This window comes from Pristiophorus japonicus, chromosome 9, assembly GCF_044704955.1.
Source record: "Pristiophorus japonicus isolate sPriJap1 chromosome 9, sPriJap1.hap1, whole genome shotgun sequence".
NCBI lineage: Eukaryota > Metazoa > Chordata > Chondrichthyes > Pristiophoridae > Pristiophorus > Pristiophorus japonicus.
The window spans coordinates 167,439,463-167,458,787 of NC_091985.1; the positions used below are offsets into that span (position 1 = coordinate 167,439,463).

At 49.5% G+C, this 19,325-nt stretch overlaps 1 non-coding gene and 1 pseudogene across 1 annotated transcript; one reads left to right on the forward strand and one right to left on the reverse strand.

The window, feature by feature from the left end:
- Positions 1-305: 305 nt before the first annotated feature.
- LOC139274423 (U5 spliceosomal RNA) lies at positions 306-419 on the forward strand. Its single transcript, XR_011595481.1, has one exon. It is a non-coding gene; the product is annotated as a U5 spliceosomal RNA (small nuclear RNA).
- Positions 420-18,692: 18,273 nt separating this feature from the next.
- On the reverse strand, positions 18,693-18,860 carry LOC139274248 (U2 spliceosomal RNA; annotated as a pseudogene).
- Positions 18,861-19,325: the final 465 nt, after the last annotated feature.

The following is a 19,325-nucleotide window of genomic DNA, read 5'->3' on the forward strand; positions in this document are numbered from 1 at the left end:
AGAGAGAGAATAAAAACCCGAAGTAAAGTACCGAAGAATTGGACACGTCACTGGAAACCCAGCCCACACAAAGCTCAGAGCTCATTTGCATACCCATAATGTTCTACATAATACTTAGCAAGAAACCAAAATAAACTTCAGCTTTAACTGGTTTTCATGGACACTGAAGTTTTCAGTTACTTTCCCTCTCGCTGTATTGATTTGTGGTAATATATTCTTTCTGGAAGTTAGTTCTAGCGGCTCAGTACAACGTTAAAGAGGCAAGCCGCCGCTTGGGGGCGAGGAGCTGAATGTGAATATTTAGTACACTCTGGTTTCTCTTCAGATCGTATAAATCTTTCGCCTTTTACTAAAGATTTCCGTGGAGAGGAACACTCAGAGTTTTAATTAATTTTTTGAGGTCCTGCTTTTGTGGGGCTGTCCTATTGTTCAAAAACAGATTGATCTCTCGTAGTGGGTTTATACATGTTGTGATTGTTCACTATGAACATAGAAAATAGGTACAGGAGTAGGCCATTCGGTCCTTTGATTCTGTGCCACCATGCAAAATGATCATTCACCTCATTACCACTTTTCCTCTATAACTCTTTGATCCCTTCAACCGTAAGGGCCATATCTAACTCCCTCTTGAATATATCAAATAAACTGGCACCAACAACTCTGCGGCATGGAATTCCACAGGTTAACAACTCTTTGATTGAAGAAGTTTCTCCTCCCCTGGTTCTGGACATTCTTCCCACATCTAACCTGTCCTGCCAAAATCTTATACGTTTCTATGAGATCTCCTCTTGTAAATGTCGTAGTAAAGCACTTGTTTGTGGGAGTTAACTTGCCCACCTGGGGGTCGCCAGCCTTCAGACGAATCTTAAAACTCCAGATCCCAAACTAAATGTTGGAGCGTGGAAGATGCCTGTGCGTGGATTTCTTTCTGTGAGCTGGGTCTTGGTCCAGTGGCAAGATAGAACAGAAACATAGAAAATAGGTGTAGGAGTAGGCCATTCGGCCCTTCTAACCTGCACCGCCATTCAATGAGTTCATGGCTGAACATGCAGCTTCAGTACCCCATTCCTGTTTTCTCGCCATACCCCTTGATCCCCCTAGTAGTAAGGACTTCATCTAACTCCTTTTTGAATATATTTAGTGAATTGGCCTCAAAAACTTTCTGTGATAGAGAATTCCACAGGTTCACCACTCTCTGGGTGAAGAAGTTTCTCCTCATCTCAGTCCTAAATGGCTTACCCCTTATCCTTAGACTGTGACCCCTGGTTCTGGACTTCCCCAACATTGGGAACATTCTTCCTGCATCTAACCTGTCTAAACTCATCAGAATTTTAAACGTTTCTATGAGGTCCCCTCTCATTCTTCTGAACTCCAGTGAATACAAGCCCAGTTGATCCAGTCTTTCTTGATAGGTCAGTCCCGCCATCCCGGGAATCAGTCTGGTGAACCTTCGCTGCACTCCCTCAATAGCAAGAATGTCCTTCCTCAGGTTAGGAGACCAAAACTGTACACAATACTCCAGGTGTGGCCTCACCAAGGCCCTGTACATCTGTAGCAACACCTCCCTGCCCCTGTACTCAAATCCCCTCGCTATGAAGGCCAACATGCCATTTGCTTTCTTAACCGCCTGCTGTACCTGCAGGCCAACCTTCAATGACTGATGTACCATGACACCCAGGTCTCGTTGCACCTCCCCTTGTCCTAATCTGTCACCATTCAGATAATGTCTGTCTCTCTGTTTTTACCACCAAAGTGGATAACCTCACATTTATCCACATTATACTTCATCTGCCATGCATTTGCCCACTCACCTAACCTATCCAAGTCGCTCTGCAGCCTCATAGCATCCTCCTCGCAGCTCACACTGCCACCCAACTTAGTGTCATCCGCAAATTTGGAGATACTACATTTAATCCCCTCGTCTAAATCATTAATGTACAGTGTAAACAGCTAGGGCCCCAGCACAGAACCTTGCGGTACCCCACTAGCCACTGCCTGCCATTCTGAAAAGTCCCCATTTACTCCTACTCTTTGCTTCCTGTCTGACAACCAGTTCTCAATCCATGTCAGCACACTACCCCCAATCCCATGTGCTTTAACTTTGCACATTAATCTCTTGTGTGGGACCTTGTCGAAAGCCTTCTGAAAGTCCAAATATACCACATCAACTGGTTCTCCCTTGTTCACTCTACTGGAAACATCCTCAAAAAATTCCAGAAGATTTGTCAAGCATGATTTCCCTTTCACAAATCCATGCTGACTTGGACCTATCATGTCACCTCTTTCCAAATGCGCTGCTATGACATCCTTAATAATTGATTCCATCATTTTACCCACTACCGATGTCAGGCTGACCGGTCTATAATTCCCTGTTTTCTCTCTCCCTCCTTTTTTAAAAAGTGGAGTTACATTGGCTACCTTCCACTCGATAGGAACTGATCCAGAGTCTATGGAAAATGACTGTCAATGCATCCGCTATTTCCAAGGCCACCTCCTTAAGTACTCTGGGATGCAGTCCATCAGGCCTTGGGGATTTATCGGCCTTCAATCCCATCAATTTCCCCAACACAATTTCCCGACTAATAAGGATTTCCCTCAGCTCCTCCTCCTTACTAGACCCTCTGACCCCTTTTATATCCGGAAGGTTGTTTATGTCCTCCTTAGTGAATACCGAACCAAAGTACTTGTTCAATTGGTCCGCCATTTCTTTGTTCCCCGTTATGACTTCCCCTGATTCTGACTGCAGGGGACCTATGTTTGTCTTTACTAACCTTTTTCTCTTTACATATCTATAGAAACTTTTGCAATCCGTCTTAATGTTCCCTGCAAGCTTCTTCTCGTACTCCATTTTCCCTGCCCTAATCAAACCCTTTGTCCTCCTCTGCTGAGTTCTAAATTTCTCCCAGTCCCCAGGTTCGCTGCTATTTCTGGCCAATTTGTATGCCACTTCCTTGGCTTTAATACTATTCCTCATTTCCCTTGATAGCCACGGTTGACCCACCTTCCCTTTTTTATTTTTACGCCAGACAGGAATGTACAATTGTTGAAGTTCATTCATGCGGTCTCTAAATGTCTGCCATTGCCCATCCACAGTCAACCACTTAAGTATCATTCGCCAATCTATCCTAGCCAATTCATGCCTCATACCTTCAAAGTTAGCCTTCTTTAAGTTCTGGACCATGGTCTCTGAATTAACTGTTTCATTCTCCATCCTAATGCAGAATTCCACCATATTATGATCACTCTTCCCCAAGGGGCCTCACACAACGAGATTGTTAATTAATCCTCTCTCATTACACAACACCCAGTCTAAGATGGCCTCCCCCCTAGTTGGTTCCTCGACATATTGGTCTAGAAAACCATCCCTTATGCACTCCAGGAAATCCTCCTCCACCGTATTGCTTCCAGTTTGGTTAGCCCAATCTATGTGCATATTAAAGTCACCCATTATAACTGCTGCACCCTTATTGCATGCACCCCTAATTTCCTGTTTGATGCCCTCCCCAACATCACTACTACTGTTTGGAGGTCTGTACACAACTCCCACTAACATTTTTTGCCCTTTGGTATTCTGCAGCTCTACCCATATAGATGCCACATCATCCAAGCTAATGTCCTTCCTAACTATTGCATTAATCTCCTCCTTAACCAGCAATGCTACCCCACCTCCTTTTCCTTTTATTCTATCCTTCCTGAATGTTGAATAACCCTGGATGTTGAGTTCCCAGCCCTGATCATCCTGGAGCCACGTCTCTGTAATCCCAATCACATCATATTTGTTAACATCTATTTGCACAGTTAATTCATCCACTTTATTACGGATACTCCTTGCATTAAGACACAAAGCCTTCAGGCTTGTTTTTTTAACACCCTTTGTCCTTTTAGAATTTTGCTTCACAGTGGCCCTTTTTGTTCTTTGCCTTGGGTTTCTCTGCCCTCCACTTTTCCTCATCTCCTTTCTGTCTTTTGCTTTTGTCTCCTTTTTGTTTCCCTCTGTTTCCCTGCATTGGTTCCCATCCCCCTGCCATATTAGTTTAACTCCTCCCAACAGCACTAGCAAACACTCCCCCTAGAACATTGGTTCTGGTCCTGCCCAGGTGCAGACCATCCGGTTTGTACTGGTCCCACCTCCCCCAGAACCGGTTCCAATGCCCCAGCAATTTGAATCCCTTCCTGCTGCACCACTGCTCAAGCCACGTATTCATCTGCACTATCCTGCGATTCCTACTCTGACTAGCACGTGGCACTGGTAGCAATCCTGAGATTACTACTTTTGAGGTCCTACTTTTTAATTTAGCTCCATTTCTCCTTAAATTCGTTTCGTAGGACCTCATCCCTTTTTTTACCTATGTCGTTGGTACCAATGTGCACCACGACAACTGGCTGTTCTCCCTCCCATTTTAGAATGTCCTGTACCCGCTCCGAGACATCCTTGACCCTTGCACCAGGGAGGCAACATACCATCCTGGAGTCTCGGTTGCAGCCGCAGAAACGTCTATTTATTCCCCTTACAATTGAATCCCCTATCACTATCGCTCTCCCACACTTTTTCCTGCCCTCCTGTGCAACAGAGCCAGCCACGGTGCCATGAACTTGACTGCTGCTGCCCTCCCCTGATGAGTCATCCCCCTCAACAGCACTCAAAGCAGTGTATCTGTTTTGCAGGGGGATGACCGCAGAGGACCCCTGCACTACCTTCCTTGCACTGCTCTTCCTGCTGGTCTTCCATTCCCTATCTGGCTGTGGACCCTTTACCTGTGATAAGACCAACTCGCTACACGTGCTATTCACGTCATTCTCAGCATCGTGGATGCTCCAGAGTGAATCCACCCTCAGCTCCAACTCCGCAACGCGGTCCGTCAGGAGCTGGAGGTGGATACACTTCCCGCACACGTAGTCATCAGGAACACTGGAGTCGTCCCTGAGTTCCCACATGGTACAGGAGGAGCATAACATGTGACCGGGCTGTCCTGCCATGACTTAACCCTTAGATAAGCAACAACAATGCTAAAGTTTACTCACTGTTATAGAAGAGATAGGAGTAGACAATACGGCTCTTCGAGACTGCTCCGCCATTCAATAAGATCATGGCTGATCTGATCATGGACTCAGCTCCACTTCCCCGCCCGCTCCCATAACCCCTTATCACTCAAGAAACTGTCTATTTCTGTCTTAAATTTATTCAATGTCCCAACTTCAACAGCTCTCCGAGGCAGCAAATTCCAGATTTATAAGCCTCTGAGAGAAGAAATTCCTTTTCATCTCTGTTTTAAATGGGCGGCCCCTTATTCTAAGATTATGCCCTCTAGTTCTAGTCTCCCCCATCAGTGGAAACATCCTCTCTGCATCCACCTTGTCAAGCCCCCTCATAATCTTATACGTTTTGATAACTTCGCCTCTCATTCTTCTGAATTCCAATGAGTAGAGGCCCAACCTACTCAACCTTTCCTCATAAGTCAACCCCCTCATCTCTGGAATCAACCTAGTGAACCTTGTCTGAACTGCCTCCAAAGCAAGTATATCCTTTCGTAAATATGGAAACCAAAATTGCACGCAGCATTCCAGGTGTGGCCTCACCAATACCCGGTATAACTGTAGCAAGACTTCCCTGCTTTTATACTCCATCCCCTTTGCAATAAAGGCCAAGAAACTATTGGCCTTCCTGATCACTTGCTATACCTGCATACTGGAGACCAGCTCTGCTGCACAGACCTAGTGCGCACATATATCACAGTGTGGGCTGGCCCATGCTGCCCCTGAGCCCTCGCGTCTTCTGGGCCCCGAACTCGTGCCTCCCCATGGCCCTGATCACATCCCTCTATGGACTCTTGACGCTCCTTCGCCTCAACCTCACTGTTTCTGCTGTACCTGCCCGCACTGCAGTTAGCCATTGCCCTCCTGCGCGTTGCTACCTGAAATGGTCTGCCGCCGCACATTGCTCCCTCTAATGGCCTCGGCCTGCTGATGGTCTTGCAGGCCGAGACTGTGCCGATTTATTAGACCTAGATTAATTTTTGAACTTAATTTCTCCACTTATGCAAGGAACTGTAGCTTTAGGAGGGAGGTGTAGGTCTCCTCTGGGGCGTTACACTCCTCAACTTTCTCCTCACATGTCACCATGTTCTTTGCCGCCTTCGCATAGCTGAAGTTGCGCTTGGGGCAGGCCTTGTACAGATGTCCAGCCTGACCACAAAGGTTGCTGTACTTGTTCTCTTTGCAGTCCTTTGTCTGGTGTCCTGGTGTCCTTCCTTCTTGCAGGTGCGGCAAATGATTGCTTTGCAGCTTGACGCCACGTCCAGACTCCTGATGGATGCAGTAAAAGACGCCAAGCTGTGCGACGTCTTCAGAATCTCTGCAGACGCAGCAACCCTGCAGATACACCTGGTCGAGACCAGACGGGTCCGTCCGTTCCAGAATAGACTTCCTGTTTGTGTCCCACACGCTCAAGGTCAGATCCACCGACGTCACGCCGGTGTTCTTCTCTGACCACTGCCTCCTACTGGCCGACTGTCGCCCACAGGAAAACCAGAAAGTTGGCAGAGGGATATGGAAGCTGAACGTGAAATTGTTGACTCCGGAAAACATTGAGGAACTCAAGAGGGATTACAAAGGTTGGAGAACCGTAAAACCCCTTTGACCACAAGGCAATAAAACAGTGGTCAGCACCTAATGTCCTGGACACTTCAGCCCGAGCAGCTCCGTAACACAGGACTCTGTGCTCTATGGACTGTTCCCAGGGACACACACCGAGACAGACATCACCTGCTGCTGGAGGGCCATCAACTCGGTCAAAGACGCTCTTTGGTCTTGCCGAAACTTGCTGGTTCTCCAGAGCAAGGAGATGTTTTTTTATTTCAAAATATACTTTATTCATAAAAAAATCTGTACAGTACATTCAAAGACATTTCAATACATTTAGCTGCGGTCAGCAATCCCATACACTATTATTTGGGTGCTGACGGCAGTTCCGTTCATTACATTTCCTTGTTTTCCAGTTCAAGTGCAATTCGGTCCAATACGTGATACCTTGTAGTACATGCAAACAAATTACATTTCATGTGTCACTATACAGTACACGGAATGGGTGACGGTACATTTACATTTTTTCTTTTCAATATGCATTTCGCAACAGACCTTGCATTGTACATGGCACTACATTGGTGTTTACAGATCATGGTGCTCCATGTACACAAAAAGTAAATTACAAATACAGCCCGAGGGGGGTTTTGTGCTGATTCCTGCCCCCGGGTTTACCGTGGCAGAAGGGCTTTAAACTGTGGCCCTTCCCCACCGTGCCTTTGCGGCGACTGCACCAATTTTAAGTGCGTCCCTCAGCACGTAATCCTGGATCTTGGATTGCGCCAGTCTGCAACACGCAGACGTGGACATCTCCTTGCTCTGGAAGACCAGCAAGTTTCAGCAAGACTAAAGAGCGTCTTTGACCGAGTTGATGGCCCTCCAGCAGCAGGTGATGTCTGTCTCGGTGTGTGTCCCTGGGAACAGCCCGTAGAGCACAGAGTCCTGTATTACGGAGCTGCTTGGGATGAACCTCGACAGCAACCACTGCATCTCTTTCCAAACCTGCCTTGCGAAGGCGCAATCCTGAAGGAGATGGGTGACAGTCTCGTCCACCCGCAGCCGACTCGGGGGCACCGTGCCGTGTTGCTGAGACGTCGGCTGTGCATGAAGGCTCTGACGGGTAAGGCCCTCCTCACCGCCAACCAAGCTACGTCTTGGTGCTTGTGTGAAAGTTCTGACGATGAGACGTTCTGCCAAACGAGTTCGACAGTGCCACGTGCAGCAACCCCGAGAGCACCTCACTCCTGATGACCAGGTTCTTTCCTGCCATGGAGAGGAAGCGCATCTTCCACCATCCCAGTTTTTGTTTGACCTTGGCGATACGCTCGTCCTAGTTTGTGGCGCACGCTCCGTCCGCTCCGAACCATATTCCCAACACCTTCAGGAAATCTGGCTTGACGGTGAAGGGAATGGAGGCTCGGTCGGTCCAGTTGCCAAAGAGCATGGCCTCGCTCTTGCTGCGATTGACCTTTGCTCCCGAGGACAGTTCAAACTGGTTGCAGATTGTGGACCGACTGCAAATCCGAGCAAAAAACGGCGACGTCGTCCATGTACAGGGAGGTCTTGACCTGAGCACCTCCGCTGCCTGGGATCGTCACCCCTCCAATGCCCGCATCCTTCCTGATGGACCCGGCAAAGGGCTCGATACAACACACAAACAGGACAGCCTTGCCTGACTCCAGATCTGATTGGAAAGCTTTCAGTTTCCCACCTATTGATTAGAACTGCACTACTGATGTCTCTGTAGAGCAGTTGGACCCAATTGCGGATACCCTCCCCAAACCCCATTTTGGAGAGCACGTCCATCAGGTACGTGTGCGATATCCTGTCAAAGGCTTTCTCCTGGTCTAAGCTGATTAAGCAGGTGTCCACCCTCCTGTCCCGCACGTAGGCGATCGTAACCCTGAGTAGCGCGAGGCTATCAAAGATCTTCCTGCCGGTCTGGTCTGGGTGAATCACCAGCTCAAGAGCAGACTTGACCCTGTTGGCGATGACCTTTGACAGGATCTTGTAGTCCACATTAAGCAGCGAAATGGGCCGCCAGTTTTTGATTTCCTCCCTCTCCCCCTTCTACTTGTAGATGAGGGTGATGATGCCTTTCCTCATTGATTCTGACATACTGCCAGCCAGAAGCGTACCCTCGTACACTTCCAGCAGGTCTGGGCCCATCCAGTCCCACAGAGCCGAATACAACTCGACCGGTAAGCCGTTGCTTCCGGGAGTTTTATTCGTCTCGAAGGACCGGACGGCCTTTGTCAGCTCGTCCAGAGTTAGCGGGTGGTCCAGACTCTCCCGCTCACTGTCGTTTAGGACCTCCGAAATAGACGACAGGAAAGACTGGGAGGCCGCGCGGTCTGTGGGCTTGACGTCGTACAGCCTGGCATAGAAGGATTTGCTGATCCTCAGCATATCAGGCTGCGAAGACGTCACAGAATCGTCTTCTTCCTTTAGGCTGATGATCACAGAGCTCCCCCTGTGTACCTTTTGGAAGAAGAAGCACGAACACGTCACATCGTGCTCGACGGAGCAGACTCTGGAGCGGAAAATGATTTTGGAGGACTCTGAGGCAAAGAGCGATGCTTGCTGGCCCTTCACCTCTTCGAGTTCCTCCGCGACATCGACCCCCATCGACTGCAACAGGAGCAGGTTTTGCATATTCGTCTGGAGTTGGGACAATTCGCTCTGTCTCCCTCTTGCCTCCTGAACACCTTTGAGGATGAAGAACCTCTTGATGTTTGTCTTGATTGTTTCCCACCAGTGCATCGGGGAATAGCAGAGGGGTTTTACGGTTCTCCAACCTTTGTAATCCCTCTTGAGTTCCTCCACGTTTTCCGGGGTCAACAGTTTCACGTTCAGCTTCCATATCCCTCTGCCAACTTTCTGGTTTTCCTGTGGGTGACAGTCGGCCAGTAGGAGGCAGTGGTCAGAGAAGAACACCGGCGTGACGTCAGTGGATCTGACCTTGAGCGTGTGGGACACAAACAGGAAGTCAATTCTGGAACGGACGGACCCGTCTGGTCTCGACCAGGTGTATCTGCGCGGTGCTCCGTCTGCAGGGTTGCTGAAGACGTCGCACAGCTTGGCGTCTTTTACCGCGTCCTTCAGGAGTCTGGACGTGGCGTCCAGTTTGCTGTCGGCTCTGCTGGATCGTCCAGCCGCATCGATGATGCAGTTGAAGTCACCGCCCAGAATGACCGGCCTAGACGTTGCCAGCAGCAGTGGGAGCTGCTGGAAGAGGGCCAGCCGCCTTCTTCTGAGAGGCGAGGCATACACGTTAATAAGCCTTAGAGGGGAATTTTTGTACATTACATCTGCTACGAGGAGGCGGCCGCCCACCACCTCCTTAACTTCGGTGATGGTGAAGTGGCCTCCCCACAGCAGAATGCCCAGGCCGGAAGCCCGGCTGTCGTTGCCTCCTGACCATATGGATGGTCCATGGGCCCACCATCGTGACCACTGCCGGTAACTGCTGAAGTGCGGCAGACCGCACTCCTGCAAGAACAGCAGGTCCGCTTTGATCTTGGCGAGGTACCTCAAGGTGGAAACACATCGCGTAGTGGATTTTACGCTACGCACGTTAATAGTAGCAATTTTTAAATCCATTTTAAAGTCACTGTTTACAGTTACAAACATTACACTTCAAATAAATCGTCCTTTCAGTCCGAGGTCTGCCCAATGGCCAGTTCCAGCATACATAGGTTATTACTATAACAGTCTACTACACCTGGGATTTTTTTAAATTTCAAAATATACTTTATTCATATAAAAATTTATACAGTACATTCAAAAGCAGTTCAGTACATTTAGCTGCGGTCAGCAATCCCATACACTACATTTGGGTGCTGACGGCAGTTCCGTTCGATACATTTCCTTGCTTTTCAGTTCAAGTACAATTCGGTACAATACAGGATACATTGTAGTACATTCAACAAATTACAGTACATGTGTCACTATACAGTACACGGAATGGGTGACGGTACATTTACATTTTTCTTTTCAACATGCATTACAAAACAGACCTTACATTGTACATGGCACTACATAGGTGTTGACAGATCCTGGCGTGCTCGTCATCCTCTGCCGTGGGAGTGTTTCGGCCAGGGGACTGCTGCAGTTCTGTCATTAAGTCCGATATGTCCTCTGCACAGTCCTCGCCTGGTGTTGGTGGTTCCCTTTTCTCCTCAGTCACAGCGGTCTCAAGCTGGTGTGCTTCGATCGCTGCGTCGCTCCCGGTATTCCGGAGGTGGGGTGTGCTGGGCACTTCGCTGCTCCCGTTATCCCGGAGCTGGTCTGCGTTGGTCGCTGGTTCGATCTCGGTGTTCCGGAGCTCGTGTGCACTGGGCGCTTCGCTGCTCCCGGGTTCCTGGAGCAGGTCTGCGCTGGTCGTTTCACTGCTCCCGGTCGCCTGTGGCTGTGGGTTGGCGTATTGCCTCTTGTTTTGGTGTCGGTGGTGAGAGGCTTTTTCTCGCCTTTCCTCATCAGACGAGCTGCCGCCGCTGCTGTCTGTCGAGGTTGGTAGCCGCCTCTTCCCTGTTGTTTCCACAGGGGCCCTTGCTCGCCTGTTCTCCTTACACATGCGAGCCTTTTTCTTGTCGGTCTCCCATCCCGCTTCATCGTCTGCTGTCTCCTCGTTGCTGGACTCGGTGCGCTGGGGGAGAGCTTCGCTGCTGGCTGCTGGTGTCTCACAGCTCGCTGTAGCAGGGTTCTCTTCCTCGCCGACTTGTTCCGAGTCCACGGGGGTGTTGGTCGGGGGGAGGGTGTGGCTCCCCTCTGGAACGTTGTGTTCCTCAGCTTCCTCCTCCTCTGGTGCAATGTTCTTTGCTGCCTGCACATAGCTGAAGTTGCGCTTGGGGCAGTTTTTGTAAAGTTGCCCGGCCAGGCCACAGAGGTTGCAGCACTTGGTCTCCTTACAGTCCTTTGTCTGGTGGCCTTGGTTCTTGCAGTTTCGGCAGATGAGAGTTTTGCAGCTTGCCGCCACATGGCCTGCCTTCCTGCAGGTGCGGCACACGTTGGGTTGGCCAATGTACAACATGTAGCCCCGACTTCCTCCGATGGAAAAGCTGGAGGGGGGGGTGCAGGATGGTTCCGCTGGCGTCCACCTTCATGGTGACCTGGATCTGGCTCTTGCTGGTCCAAATCCCGTGCAAGTCTTTCACGTCGCTGCTGTTTCCTGCCCCATCGACATACCTGGCGAGGAAAGTCAGCACATCAATGACCGGGATGTGGGGGTTGTACATCTGCACTGTGATAGTGCGTCTTCTCTGCGACGGGAGGGTGAACAGTGGCTCCCAAGTCAGCACTGAGCGCAGCGGTTCACTCGCCTCCTTCAAACCCTTCAGGAACTTCAGGCAGAGGGTGACGGTTCTGAAGGTCACGTCGAAGTAACCTCTCTTCGGGAGGTCCTGCAAGGCGAAGATGTCGGCGACTTTCATGCTGCATGTTTCCAGCAGGATTTTCTTCACGAACAGGTCCCAGTTGATCATTGTCTGGCCCTCCACTTTCTTCACCGTCACTCGGATGGTGTTTTTTAAAATTTCAATATATATTTTTTTTAAATTTCAAAATATATTTTATTCATATAAAAATTTTTACAGTACATTCAAAAGCAGTTCAGTACATTTAGCTGCGGTCAGCAATCCCATACACTACATTTGGGTGCTGACGGCAGTTCCGTTCGATACATTTCCTTGCTTTTCAGTACAATTCGGTACAATACGGGATACATTGTAGTACATTCAACGCGGACGTGGACATCTCCTTGCTCTGGAGAACCAGCAAGTTTCGGCAAGACCAAAGAGCGTCTTTGACCGAGTTGATGGCCCTCCAGCAGCAGGTGATGTCTGTCTCGGTGTGTGTCCCTGGGAACAGCCCGTAGAGCACAGAGTCCTGTGTTACGGAGCCAACCTCGGAAACATTCTTCCCGCATCTAACCTGTCCCGTCCTGTCAAAATCTTATACGTTTCTATGAGATATGTAAACACCTATGTAGTGCCATGTACAATGCAAGGTCTGTTGCGAAAAGCATGTTGAAAAGAAAAAAATGTAAATGTACCGTCACCCATTCCGTGTACTGTATAGTGACACTTGTAATGTAATTTGTTGAATGTACTACAATGTATCCCGTATTGTACCGAATTGTACTGGAACTGAAAAGCAAGGAAATGTATCGAACGGAACTGCCGTCAGCACCCAAATGTAGTGTATGGGATTGCTGACCGCAGCTAAATGTACTGAACTGCTTTTGAATGTACTGTACAAATTTTTATATGAATAAAGTGTATCTTGAAATTAAAATTTTTGTTTTGCTATCTCCCCCAGCGCACCGAGTCCAGGAACGAGGAGACAGCAGACGATGAAGCGGGATGGGAGACCGTCAAGAAAAAGGCCCGCAAGCGTAAGGAGAACAGGCGAGCAAGGGCCCCTGCGGAAACGACAGGGAAGAGACAACTAACAAGCTCGACAGACAGCAGCAGCGCAGCTCGTCTGATGAGGAAAGGCAAGAAAAAGCCCCTCACCACCGACACCAAAACAAGAGGCAATACGCCAACCCACAGCCACAGACGACCGGGAGCAGCGAAGCGACCAGCGTAGACCCGCTCCGGGAACCCGGGAGCAGCGAAGCGCCCAGCGCACACGAGCTCCGGAACACCGGGAGCGAACCAGCGACCAACGCAGACCAGCTCCGGAAAAACGGGAGCAGCTAAGTGCCCAGCACACCCCACCTCCGGAATACCGGGAGTGACACAGCGATCGAAGCACATCAGCTGGAGAACGCTGTGACTGAGGAAAAGAGGGAACCACCAACACCAGGCGAGGACAGTGGAGAGGACATATCAGACTTTATCGCAGCACTGCAGCAGTCCACTGGTCGAAACACCCCCACGGCAGAGGATGACGAGCACGCCAGCCCAGGTGTCATAGACTTTTATTGTCATCACCTATGTATTCCGGAACCGGCCACTGGGCAGACCTCGGACTTAAAGGACAATTTATTTGAAGTGTAATGTTTGTAACTGTAAACAGTAACGTTAAAATGGATTTAAAAATTGCTACTATTAACGTGCTTGGGGTAAAATCTACTACGCAATGTGTTTCCACCTTGGGGTACCTCGCCAAGGTCAAAGCGGACCTGCTGTTCTTGCAGGAGTGCGGTCTGCCGCACTCCAGCAGTTACCAGCAGTGGTCACGATGGTGGGCCCATGGACCATCCATATGGTCAGGAGGCAACGACAGCCGGGCTTCCCGCCTGGGCATTCTGCTGCGGGGAGGCCACTTCACCATCATCGAAGTTAAGGAGGTGGTGGGCGGCCGCCTCCTCATAGCAGACGTAATGTACAAAAACTCCCCTCTCAGGTTAATTAATGTTTACGCCGCTGTTCACAAGAATGAGAGGCTGGCCCTCTTCCAGCAGCTCCCACTGCTACTGGCAACAACCAGGCCGGTCATTCTGGGCAGTGACTTCAACTTCATCATCGATGCAGCTGGATGATCCAGCAGAGCCGACGGCAAACTGGACGCCACGTCCAAACTCCTGATGGATGCGGTAAAAGATGCCAAGCTGTGCGACGTCTTCAGCAACCCTGCAGACGGAGCACCGCGCAGATACACCTGGTCAAGACCAGACGGGTCCGTCCGTTCCAGAATAGACTTCCTGTTTGTGTCCCACACGCTCAAGGTCAGATCCACCGACGTCACGCCGGTGTTCTTCTCTGACCATTGCCTCCTACTGGCCGACTGTCACCCACAGGAAAACCAGAAAGTTGGCAGAGGGATATGGAAGCTGAACGTGAAACTGTTGACTCCGGAAAACGTGGAGGAACTCAAGAGGGATTACAAAGGTTGGAGAACCGTAAAACCCCTCTGCGATTCCCCGATGCACTGGTGGGAAACAATCAAGACGAACATCAAGAGGTTCTTCATCCTCAAAGGTGTTCAGGAGGCGAGAGGGAAACAGAGGGAATTGTCCCAACTCCAGACGAATATGCAAAACCTGCTCCTGTTGCAGTCGATGGGGGTCGATGTCGCGGAGGAACTTGAAGAGGTGAAGGGCCAGCAAGCCTCGCTCTTTGCCTCAGAGTCCTCCAAGATCATCTTCCGCTCCAGAGTCCGCGCCGTCGAGCAGGACGAGACGTGTTCGCGTTTCTTCTTCCAAAAGGTACACAGGGGGAGCTCTGTGATCACCAGCCTAAAGGAAGAAGACGGTTCTGTGACGTCTTTGCAGCCTGACATGCTGAGGATCAGCAAATCCTTCTATGCCAGGCTGTACGACATCAAGCCCACAGACCGCGCGGCCTCCCAGTCTTTCCTGTCGTCTATTTCGGAGGTCTTAGACAACAGCGAGCGGGAGAGTCTGGACCACCCGCTAACTCTGGACGAGCTGACAAAGGCCGTCCGGTCCTTCGAGACGAATAAAACTCCCGGAAGCGACGGCTTACCGGTCGAGTTGTACTCGGCTCTGTGGGACTGGATGGGCCCAGACCTGCTGGAAGTGTACGGAGGTATGCTTCTGGCCGGCAGCATGTCAGAATCAATGAGGAAAGGCATCATCACCCTCATCTACAAGCAGAAGGGGGAGAGGGAGGAAATCAAAAACTGGCGGCCCATTTCGCTGCTCAATGTGGACTACAAGATCCTGTCAAAGGTCATCGCCAACAGGGTCAAGTCTGCTCTTGAGCTGGTGATTCACCCGGACCAGACCTGCGCTGTCCCTGACAGGAAGATCTCTGATAGCCTGGCGCTACTCAGAGATACGATCGCCTACGTGTGGGACAGGAGGGTGGACATGTGCTTAATCAGCTTAGACCAGGAGAAAGCCTTTGACAGGATATCGCACACGTACCTGATGGACGTGCTCTCCAAAATGGGGTTTAGGGAGGGTATCCGCAATTGGGTCAAACTGCTCTACAGAGACATCAGTAGTGCAGTTCTAATCAGCGGGTGGGAAACTGAAAGCTTTCCGATCAGATCTGGAGTCAGGCAAGGCTGTCCTCTCTCGTCTCTCTTGTTTGTGTGTTGTATCGAGCCCTTTGCCGAGTCCATCAGGAAGGATGCGGGCATTAGAGGGGTGACAATCCCAGGCAGCGGAAACGCTCAGGTCAAGACCTCCCTGTACGTGGACGACGTCGCCGTTTTTTGCTCGGATCTGCAGTCGGTCCGCAGATTGCTCACAATCTGCGACCAGTTTGAACTGTCCTCGGGAGCAAAGGTCAATCGCAGCAAGAGCGAGGTCATGTTCTTTGGCAACTGGGCTGACCGAGCCTCCATTCCCTTCACCGTCAAGATTTCCTGAAGGTGTTGGGAATATGGTTCGGAGCGGACGGGGCATGCGCCAAAAACTGGGACGAGCGTATCGCCAAGGTCAAACAAAAACTGGGATGGTGGAAGATGCGCTTCCTCTCCATGGCAGGAAAGAACCTGGTCATCAGGAGTGAGGTGCTCTCGGGGTTGCTGCACGTGGCACTGTCGAACTTGTTTGGCAGAACGTCTCATCGCCAGAGCTTTCACACAAGCACCAAGACGTAGCTTGGTTGGCGGTGAGGAGGGCCTTACTTGTCGGAGCGTTCATGCACAGCCGACATCTCATCAACACGGCACGGTGCCCCCGAGTCGGCTGCAGGGCGGACGAGACTGTCACCCATCTCCTTCAGGATTGCGCCTTCGCAAGGCAGGTTTGGAAAGAGATGCAGTGGTTGCTGTCGAGGTTCATCCCAAGCAGCTCCGTAACACAGGACTCTGTGCTCTACGGGCTGTTCCCAGGGACACACACCGAGACAGACATCACCTGCTGCTGGAGGGCCATCAACTCGGTCAAAGACGCTCTTTGGTCTTGCCGAAACTTGCTGGTTCTCCAGAGCAAGGAGATGTCCACGTCTGCGTGCTGCAGACTGGCGCAATCCAAGATCCAGGATTACGTGCTGAGGGACGCACTTAAAATTAGTGCAGTCGCCGCAAAGGCACGGTGGGGAAGGGCCACAGTTTAAAGTCCTTCTGCCACGGAAAACCCGGGGGCAGGAATCAGTACAAAACCCTCCTCGGGCTGTATTTGTAATTTACTTTTTGTGTACATGGAGCACCATGATCTGTAAACACCTATGTAGTGCCATGTACAATGCAAGGTGTGTTGCGAAATGCATGTTGAAAAGAAAAAAAAAATGTAAATGTACTGTCACCCATTCCGTGTACTGTATAGTGACACATGAAATGTAATTTGTTTGAATGTACTACAAGGTATCCCGTATTGGACCGAATTGCACTTGAACTGGAAAACAAGGAAATGTAACGAACGGAACTGTCGTCAGCACCCAAATAATAGTGTATGGGATTGCTGACCGCAGCTAAATGTATTGAAATGCCTTTGAATGTACTGTACAGATTTTTTTATGAATAAAGTATATTTTGAAATTTTAAAAACAGATAGCAAAAAGAGAACCCCGAAACCGTGTTTTGACCTGGAAAGACTCTAGAGGCTGTTGTGAGTATAATCTCTGGTCCCCAGAACTCCCAACTCAGCTAGGTCAGGAAGGTGGGAGGTTGGGCATTGCACTGCTGTTAAACTTGTGTAAAAATTTTCGTTGTGTCCATTTAGTGGGATTTAGGGGATTGTTTTGTTGCTATATTGCTTTTGTTGAGATACACCTTGTCAAATAAATTGGAAGCTTAAAGTTCCTCTTGGAATCACCTTGTCTCAGTTCTATTGTATTACATCTCCTGATCATGAGTCTTGTGTCAGAACAGTGTAAGGGAAGCCAGGAGCGCCTTGAAAACGCTCAACAGTGTGCCACAGGCTAGGGAAGAAAGGGGTTAGGAGTGTTTGACACTCACAGGTGCCTCACAGGCTAGTCATAAGCTGTGGGGATGCACGAGTCTCAAAACCCCCTTCATAAGCTGTGGACATAGTCTCTCCAGGAGTGCTCTTGTAACACTCAGGGTACCTCACAGGCCAGGCATAAGCTGTGAGGGCAGAAGCCCACAGAGAGACACCCAAAGCACAACACTCCCCTGAACCCCTTACACATCCTGGAATGTAATGTAAACCTGTTCTCATCTGCTCCATGTAATACCCTTATTTGCACAGTACTACATGTAACGTGATTTACGGATTGTACTAAACTGTACCTTGAAACGAAATGCACGCTAGTGCATTGTAAGGAACTGCTGTCAGCATCCAAATGAATTGTATAGAATTGCTGACCGCAAGGTACTGAGTTACTTTCCAATGTATTTTGAAAATTTTATATGAATAAAGTATATCTTGGGGGGGAAAAAAACTTGCTTCAAGTTAGGTGGTTGAACAGTCCAATAAGAGAACCACAGACTCTGTCACAGGTGCGACTGACAGTCTTCAGGGAATGGGGTGGGTGGGAGCGGGCGGGGAAGTGGAGCTGAGTCCATGATCAGATCAGCCATGATCTTATTGAATGGTGGAGCAGGCTCGAAGAGCTGTATTATCTACTCCTATTTCTTATGTTCTATCTTGCCACTGGACCAAGACCCAGCTCTGTCAAGCCCGTGTGGTGGCTGGTGTGCAAAGACCACCACACGTGAAAAAAATCCACGCACAGGCATCTTCCCGCGTTCCAAGATTTAGTTCGGGATCTGGAGTTTTAAGATTCTTCTGAAAGCTGGTGACCCTCAGGTGGGCAAGTTAACTCCCACAAACAAGTGCTGGGGGACCTGACCCATCCACCTCCATGGCACGAACCTGGTATTGCAGTACTTCCAGGAACGGTGCAGTGGCTCTAGGCCTTTTGGCTAAGAGCATTGGCGCAGAGTGATACTTGATGTATGCAAGGTGACCTCTGGCGTTTGTGATTTGACAAAGAATTGGAACGATTGGCTACGAATTAAAAAAAAACAAGTGCTTTACTACGACATTCACAACAACAACAAATAGAATCAATAAGCAAATCATCAGTAGTTAGCACAAGCTGCATAAAGCCACACCTACTACATAATGCAAAGATCTGTCCGTTTTTAAACAATAGGACAGCCCCACAAAAGCAGGGCCTCGAAAAATTATTTAAAACTCCGAGTTTTTTTTTCATTCTTGTCAGATCAACTCCAGCGCCAAAGATCACTTTGCGCTACTACACTTGATCTTAGCCAAAAGGGGAAGCTGCAAGTTCCTGGAAACACTGCAATACCAGGTCGATGCGTGGAGTTGACGAAACAAGCCCCTGTTCCAAAAATCAATTTAATATTTGGTCCCCAGATAGGGGATATTAAACTGATAAGAACAACAGATACTACACTTGAACTTAGCCAAAAGACCGAGAAGAAAAGCAGTTAAAACTCCGAGTATTCCTCTCCACGGAAAATTTTAATAAAACGCAAAAGATTTATACGATCTAAAGAGAAATCACAACGCACTAAGGACAACCACCCCAGTATTCCAGGCCCACCGCCACCCCACCACTTTAGGCACTGAGCGGCCACACCGACATTCAGCAGCGAGACCAGAGAAAGGCGGATCTAACAGAGGGAGACACTAATTATAAAAACTAACTGCAAACTCTCTCCATCTTCCACACAAACACCAAGAACTGGACACCGTTTGCAAGGCATTCTGGTTATGCAGATTAGGGGCGGGGCCTATCCGGCTGCACCAATGGCCGGCGGGAAGGGAATGTTGCCCATTGCACTTCCTGCGCCGCTCAGTTAGCCGCAAGTTCTTTCTTCTCTCGACCTTTGTGGTCACCGGGTGGTTTCAATAAATGTGAGAAACACGAAGCCCCGCGTCTGGCTTG